Below are 6,849 nucleotides of genomic sequence, written 5' to 3' on the forward strand. Positions count from 1 at the left end.
ATATATACATATACATATACACACAGTATATATTATATAGAGATAAATAGATATTAAGCTCTTGTAAGCAGGGCCCTCCTAACCCTTCTGTATTGAATTTGTATTGTAACTGTATTGTCTCCCTTCATTTTGTAAAGAGATGCATCGTTGGTGTTATATAGAGCCTGTCTTCTCTCTCTCTCTCTCTCTCTCTCGTATCATTTTAACCACATTAGGACTCCCTGTACGTGCATGTGACAAGAAGCCTGAAACTTCACCTCCTGGATGGAAACAGGAATACAAAATATCCATATGAAATATTTCCAATACACCTGATTTACCTTTAAGAAGTGTATCTGTAAAATTATATGTTCTAGTCCTGAGCATAATAAAGAATATATGAACCAAAACCTGATACATTATCATTGAGCACACATCACATATATTGGTCCCCACTTTCAATTGTATCTTGAGTCAAAACCTTTTTTTTGTTGTCATTTTACATAAAGTCGGTAATGGTTAGTATCCTTGCCAGGATTTTTTTTCAATTTTGAAGAGTAATAGGTGTGTTCCACCAATGATTATGAAGGCCAAAAAAAAATATTTCTTATTTCATGACAGAGATGACACAAGATATTGCATCCTATGTATTTCTGGGACTAAAAGAGCCCCCTTCATCAGGGTTAATAATGCGCTATACAAATAAATGGCAGGATTTTAAGAACTTCAAGAGTTCAGGAGGTAGGAATCCTGTTTTCTTGCTTGTGCTTCAGTAGCCAGTAATGCAAAATGGACAATTTGAGTGACCTAACTCATTAATTTATTAAAGTTCTCTCTCTTTCATTTGTACACAGCATTCTAAGCTCTAATGAATGGGAGATAGATAGATAGATAGATAGATAGATAGATAGATAGATAGATAGATAGATAGATAGATAGATAGATAGATAGATAGATAGATAGATAGATAGATGTTTTAGAGCAGCCTTTCTCAACCAGTATGTAGTGTGCCTTCTGGCTTCTTCACGGGTGCCTCAAAATTTTGGGGTAGTGGGTCTGTGATGTGAAGGGGGAATGAAGACTGATGTGAAGGGGGCTCTTGAAAAAAAAAATCTGATGTGAAAGTGGGAACCCTGATTTGAAAGGGAGCATCTGATGTGAAAGGGGATCTTGATTTGAAGGGAGCTCTTCGATGAGAAGGGGGAAACCCACTTCTTGTGAGCAGCCTTTCTCAACCAGGATGTGGTGGTACCCTGGTGTGCCTTCTGGCTTTCTCGGGGGTGCCTCAAAAGTTTGTGGTAGTGGGTCTGTGATGTGAAGGGGGTTCCTAAAGAAAAAGTATTCTGTGTCACTTTTTATGCCCTGATGAAGAGACCCTGCGTGGTCTCGAAACGTTGGCTCTTGTGATTTTGTGACTTCTATGTCCAATAAATGGACATGTTGGATTATTCTACTGAGTGCTGGTGATTCCTCTTCCTACATTCTGTGAAAGTGGGAACTTTGATTTGAAAGGGGGCTTCTGGTGTGAAAGGGGTAACTCTGATGTGGGAACTCTGATTTGAAGGGGGGGATCTTGATTTGAAGGTAGCACTTTGATGTGAAGGGGAAAACCCACTTCTTGTTTGTTTTTATGCTCCCCCTTAAAATCTATGAGATATAGATAGATAGATAGATAGATAGATAGATTAGATAGATAGATAACGGAGAGACAGATGTATTGTTTTAGAGTAGACTTTCTCAACCAGGGTGCCGTGGCACCCTTCTTCAGGGGGTGCCTCCAAATGTTGTGAAAGATGGGGCTTCTGATGTAAAGGGGGGGATCTTGATATGAAGGGAGCACTTCAATGGGAGAGGGGAAACCCACTTCTTGTGTGTTTTTGTTTAGGCTCCCCCTTAAAATCTTTGATACTTTAGCCTGGGGTGCCTCAAGATTTTGCATACCTTTAAAGGGTGCACTGGCTAAAAAAAAAAAAAAGGTTGAAAAAGGTTGTTTTAGAGTACAATACAGTCAGCCTGTACCATGGAAAACACCTACTGTAGCCAACGCAAAACATATCTAATTAACTCGGCCCTGCCTTACTGATTTATGACTTATCAAAAAGACTATTAAGCCAAAGCACGAACTACGTGAAATTGTTATCGCAGGAGTTTCCCTCCTTCTCGAGCCAAAAAGGAAAGTCTGCATGAAAGAGAAGCAGTGTCATTTGTAAACTCCCTATGAACAAATAATAATGATTTTAATGCTGTCCAGGGAAATGAAAGCTTTGTTTTACCAATTAAGGATTCCAGTGGGCGGAATATTTTCCATCATCACATACTTGAGGCCAGCAGTCGACCTAAGCTGTACAAGCTGTATCAAACAAGCTGAATATTATTCCAACCAAACCTGGTCCCTACAGTGAAAGTCACAAATATCATTTAATCATGGTAATCATAGGGAAACCGAAAGATATGATTCTGTCCATTACATTAGATGCAGGATATTGGTTGGGTTGTCCTGCTTGATGGACCTTTAACTCTATTGCAGTGGCACACCCAGCAAGACACATGTGAGTGTGCCACAGGTCAAGCAATTGAACAAGGTCCATATTTGTAGCCTCACATGCAGAATACACAATCCAAGGAGCGGGTTGTCTTGCTGACGGTCGGAAGGGTCCTTAAAGGAGAACTATGGGGTCAGGGCTTTTCCCCATAGTTCTCCTTAGGGTAACGGGAGGACACAAACTAGCGTCCTCCCGTTACCCTAAGCTCAGTATACCGTGAGCTGCAGCTCGCAGTATACTGAGACGCCGCAGCCGGAGCGGATCCTGACATCGATGTTGAGTTCGGCCCAGCTGCGTGAGTGACAGCTGGCTCTGCCTATCTAGAGGCAGAACCAGCTGTACCTGCCCCGTCCGATCCTCCAGTCAGCGCTGGTGGATCGGAGCGGGGAGGGGGGAATCCAGCCCCTCCCCTGTCACGGCAGAGAGCAGTGACAGGATCGAGAGGTGAGCGAACGCCGGTATATGTTCGCTCACCTCCCGATCTACTGAGCCGACCTGTGACAGTCTCATTGTCACAAGTCAGCTAGAACTATGAGGTGAGTGAAAAGCACTCACCTCATAGTTCTCCTTTCATGACCTTCCACACTTTAGACCAGCCACACTTTTAACTAATGAAATCAATGGGTGGTGCCGTCCCCACCAGAGCTACAATAAATAACTTTCTCTTGGAGTTAGGTTTAATATTAACATCAGCCTTCTCCTGCCTTTTTATAAGAATTAAGTGGTGCATATAACCAGAGAACGCCTTTATGTTGGCCACACATATAGCAACCAGATGTTAGAAAAAGATCTGACTGCCTAAAGATGATTTTTATTTGCACAAGGCATTAATAGGCTCGCCAAACTTCCAGTACACCTAATAGCTTTGTCTACCAACTATGGTCTCTTAAAGCAACCTGCCACCTGCTGCAAAAACCCAAGCAACACTGGTTTCTGCATCAAGCCTCGTTGTCAAGTTTTAAACATGCTTCTCACTCGGTTTCTGGACTTTTAAAAAGCAACTGGGCTAATTAGCTGGTACTTTCAACTGTGCGTGTACAGTCTTGTGAAAAAGTAAGTACACCCAATGGGAATTGTTGATTTTTTTCAGAATATTTGAAGAGGCAACCATGACATTTTTATTCTAACAGTGCCTACAGATAAATGTGATACACTTAAATAAAAACACAAGAAAATTTGGGTTTTCGATCATATATTAAACAAAAGTATCAAAAACTGTAATTGTCTAAATGGAAATAAGCAAGTACACCCTTGGCCTCAGAAGCTGGTATTGCCCTTGCTCTGTTGAAAACTCCCATTTCTGGAGATCACCAATGATGTCACACCCGGTTGACTGGCCAGTAAGAGGTTTGGATGAGTTGTCTCTAGTGTGTGTGCGCCACCCGTGGTATTTTCCTATATACGTACCAGACAGCAATAAAGTATTATAATCACCTAAAATTAGACTAATCCAGCACGTTATTAATCTGAGTTGCCCCACTCAATATGGCCACCAGAGTAGGAAAAGTGTCCTCCTGCGCAGGTGCAGTAAAGAGAACTGGAGACCTCAATAAGGCTTCTGAAGCCACACAAGTGCAGTGAAGGGCATTGGTGAACTCGATGAGGATTAGAAAATTGGAGTTTTCGAAAGAAAACCCCCTTTAACAGAAATTTCTTCTTGTGTGCGTTTTGCATAGCCGCCCACCAGCCTCTGCCATCAACTCAGTAAAATTACTTTTCACCACTCCTCCATTCGAAAATCCTTCAGTTACAAGAAATGTGTGGGTTTCCTTGCATGAACTGGCTGTTTTAAATCCTCCACTATGTTTCAGCTGGGTTTGAATCAGAGATTTGGCTAGGCCAGTCCATATACCTCCATTTTTTTTCTTTTTTGAACTATTCCTCAGTGGATTTGCTAGTGTACTTTGGGCCATTGTTGTGTTGAAAGGTCAATTTCAGGTCTAACTTTTAGAGGATGGCCTCACTTTGACATGATGCAGACTTCATAGCTGACTCAATGGCTGCAAGCTGCCCAGGTTCTGAAGCAGCTAAGAACACCAACACCACCACCATGTGTCACAGTTGGTATGAGGTTCTTCTCTTGAAATGTTGTCTTGCATCAAACAGGTCAACTTCTACTGTGGCCAAACCACTCTATGATTCATGAGTCCAGAGCACACTATTCTTTGCCTATATGTTCAACAGCAAACTGTAGTCTTGCTCTGATATTGTCTTTTGGACTGAAGTGGCTTTTTTCCTGGGACACCTCCCATGCAAGTTACATTGATGCAATCTCTTTCTGTTTGAAGTCTATGCCCCTTGTAGATCATTTTCCTTACAGTGGAATTATTGGTTTCAAAAAATTAGGTGATCTTTTCAAATCCTTTGCCAGACTCATAGGCATCCACCACTTTCTTTCTAAAAGGCTCCTCTGATCTTGGCATGATGACAACACACATGTCAAGAACAAAGAAAACCGCAAGCCTGAGCTCTCTGGGGTTTAATTAAAACAGGTTCCAGCTGCATACTCCTTAGGGAGGTTCTAGTCATTGGCACCTAATCTGGAACACCCGAATCCACTTTCATGGATACGAAGCGGTGTTAAATGTAGGGCGTTCTTACTTTCCTCTGTCTACACAGATGTGCTCCTCGGCTCCATCTACTGGCCATAATGCGGTATTACATCACAATACAATCACACTGAAAAGATAATATATTATTCACACAAAATTAACGCTCACAGATATTGGCAGGATGAAGGGCCCTGAAAATTGTTTATAAATAGACCCCTATGTCTCCAGTTCCCATATAGCAAAATCAATATATGGACATGACTCGAGATAGTGGAGACATCTCTAGACCTTGAACAAGTATAACTGAAGAAAACAGGCAGTGAATAATAGTTATTTTGCTATCCTGGTTTAAAATATTAGAGGACAACTCCAGAATTTTTTTAAATGAACCCTTGCAGTGGGGCTTCCCCCACACTGTAACGGTTGACTGCTCGTTTTTCTCTAGGAATGAAGAAGTAATACTCACCTGATCCTCGGTCCTGTGGCACTGACCCCCCCCATCTCTCACCCTCTGCTCTGGCTGTGGTATGTCTCTCAGCATCCTCACATCTCATAGACCTGTATTAGAAGATGTGATGACATCACGGGCCCTTAGACTGCTGAACCCCTGGGGGAGAAGTGGCTGTGGGGAATGGTGTAGCAGCCACAAGAGAAAGGCAGAGGCTTCCATTGTTGATCTTCTTCTGAAAATGATAGTTACTCGGCTGTCACGCTAAGCCTCTGGCTTTAATACTGGGTTATTGTCTTGGAACAGGCATGCAAATTGGTGAGGTCGTTATAAAGCCAGGGGTCTTTCTTTGTATGTGCTGTAGGTCAGTGACTCAAAGAACGTAAGAAGGTGAACATGTCAGTCAGGCAACCGGCATTTGTAGAAGGAAAATAAATCAGGAACGGCAACCTCAATATTTTCTCATCATGGCTTCCTTTAACTTCCAAGTTTCCTTCTCTAGCCCTTCCTATTGCAAATGCAACTAAAGATCATTTTTCTTTGCTTTTTCTTTTTTTTTTAAACTAAGTGCTGTCAGCAATAATAAATATTACTGCCGCAACCAAAATACGTTTTATCACAGGAAATATTCCACTTGGCCATGTCTAATTTCATCCACAGCACAGGATTTCCTCTTCAGCCATAGCTTTTCGATTGCTGACGTTTAAATGCAAAGAGCTTCGCCCTCAACTTAGGAAAAGCGTGACTTCACAGAACGTGTTGACATGTAATGCTCTCCTAATGGATGTCAAATAAGTCACTCTTGAAGATACAATATAACTAATAGGAATGGAACACAACCAATGAAAACATTTGTGAATTCTGGTTTACATTGGCATTGCTTCTTATAACTCATGCGTATTTTTAATTTCTTAGTCACTAATTATTGGGTATTGTGGAATATAATAATATCAGGAAGGGTTATAGTAGAACTTTAGAAAGAAGGCAAACGTTATTTTAGATAGATTGTAGAAGGGCTACAAACAAAAATGTTTGACTAGAGTTATACCTAAAAGCAGGGGCGTCACCAGGACATGATGTCATTACGCACGCACACGTAATGACGTTACATGCACTTCACTGCCATCGGTCATGTTGGGGGGGAAGGGGCGGTCGACACCAAACGGACCGTCAGTCATTTTGGTGTCACCCCCTCTGATGGTGTCACCTGGTAAGGGCCGCAGCCCCATTGCAACACCACTGCTAAAAGTGACACCTTACCACAAGGTGGGTTTCACCCGCCATCTTTACTTTAATCTTTTGCTATATAAAAATAATAAAAATCATT

General features: G+C 41.8%; 1 protein-coding gene across 1 annotated transcript in view; it reads right to left on the reverse strand.

Annotated features, from left to right (window-relative positions):
- RHAG (Rh-associated glycoprotein) overlaps positions 1-6,849 on the reverse strand; it is a 46,094-nt gene that overhangs the window by 32,782 nt on the left and 6,463 nt on the right. The gene's annotated exons all lie outside the window — the stretch shown is intronic.

This window comes from Nanorana parkeri, unplaced genomic scaffold, assembly GCF_000935625.1.
Source record: "Nanorana parkeri isolate BGI_ZX_2015 unplaced genomic scaffold, ASM93562v1 scaffold2594, whole genome shotgun sequence".
In the NCBI taxonomy this organism is placed as follows: Eukaryota; Metazoa; Chordata; class Amphibia; order Anura; family Dicroglossidae; genus Nanorana; species Nanorana parkeri.